The following is a 1792-nucleotide window of genomic DNA, read 5'->3' on the forward strand; positions in this document are numbered from 1 at the left end:
CAGAACTTTCTGCGAGCCCAGCTGCGTCAACTTTGAACTTCCCTACTGAACGACTCGCGGACACGAGAGAGGGCAAGAACCAGACAACGCCGACGCGCATCAAGTACTACTACACTTGCCAGGTTGGAAATGTTGCGTAATTCCCATCATCAGCTGAAAGACGCCTACAATTTGACTCGAGATGTAGACAACCTTCAAGTTGGCGCCAAGCTGACATGTCCCCAAGGCCGCTATGCCATATGGAGATTCTGAGAGACCAAGTAATAATCAGACCATCAAGTCCCGCTCGGTGTCGCCGTTATGGTGACGACAGCAACTCGAGGCCGTCACCTTCCATATACCCAAATCTCGCGAGTGCTCTGACAACCTCTCTTCAAGGTGCATGCTCACTCGTTCCAAGCATAAGCCTTGCTGACTCTCCATGTTGTAGGCGAGCAAATACCGGGACAGTGCACGAGCAACCATCGGAGAAGAGTGGAAGCGCAGACATGCATAACCGCCGCACGTGCAGTTGAATACGGGTTCAGGCTGAGACTTCAAGCTTCATTAATGGGCTCTCCGGGAGTCGGCTGTAGACAAATAGTCCATGAGAAGTTAAGTAAAAGAAATAATTCTTTCGATAAGCAGGGCAGAGTGCAGGAGTTGTACGGCAGCTGAACTTGTATACCTGCAGTACTTACAAGTTGCGCTACAACACAGTAAATGTGATATGCGTTTGAAGGTTTGGTGCAGGTCGATGCACAAATCTGCGAAATATTACAAACGATCATTGGTCGGGCTTCACTGGAAGTTTTACAAGAACCCCTTATAGGATGGCGTGTACGGTTGCCGTATTCCAAAGGGCTCGATCGTCGTTCCAACATGCGGAAGGTACTAACGAGCAGAGACCCTGCAGACCCAGACGCAGCACGCACGCCTATCACGTTGAAAAGGACGATGACGAGGGAGCCTGCATTGCATCCCGAACTAGTGCGAATACCTTCGGATCACTCGATAATCGAAGGCGTTCAGATGCTCTATGACTCAACTCGAACTTGGCGATAAATGTTCTTGGGACACTCCGTGCACATCCGTGGTGGAGTTCTTTTCTAATGAGTGGACTTGCAGCGTCGCAGACAACCCTGGCGCGCGGGACAAGTTATGTACATATGACCAGAAGACAGGTTCCTTTCACGCTCTCACACTTCTTCACGATGTCCTCTGCGATGGCGGACACGCCATAGCTGTGTTGTACGCGTTGTGTGTGCCGTGCTGGATTGTCGCTTTGTTCGCCATTGTCCGAGGCATTCCATCCCAGAAAAGACAGCACTTGCGTGAGAATTGGCTGGTTAAATTGTAGCTGTACTCGTTCTGTGCTACTGCACTATCTTATACACCGTAATTGAATAGATTCAATCTGTGAAGTTACGACTTTAGTAACGTACCACTGATTTTTAAACAAGAACGGTACATGAAAATACAGTGATAACGTAATAACCATCACAGAATACATCATTGCAACAAAGAAGCCCTTGGGAAATATGCAACTTGAACCCAAGTGAAATAGCTGTCCGGCGAAGAAACTTTTGTACATACATATCTTCACAAGACTATGAGGATAGCGACTATAGACCCCCACAACATCAGAGAGAAAAGAGTGGACGTGGTTTTCACGCCATCGCTGGTCTTGTTCTGGGTCGTGGTGGTTGTGGAAGCAGATGACGAAGTGGGAGCGCCGCCCTGGACCGGGTTGGTCGACAGCGTCTCAGTGGCAACGGTGGTAAAATTGACGGCCGACGACAGGCCCTCAATC

The sequence above is a fragment of the Fibroporia radiculosa genome, assembly GCF_000313525.1.
Source record: "Fibroporia radiculosa TFFH 294 genomic supercontigs, scaffold13280, whole genome shotgun sequence".
NCBI lineage: Eukaryota > Fungi > Basidiomycota > Agaricomycetes > Polyporales > Fibroporiaceae > Fibroporia > Fibroporia radiculosa.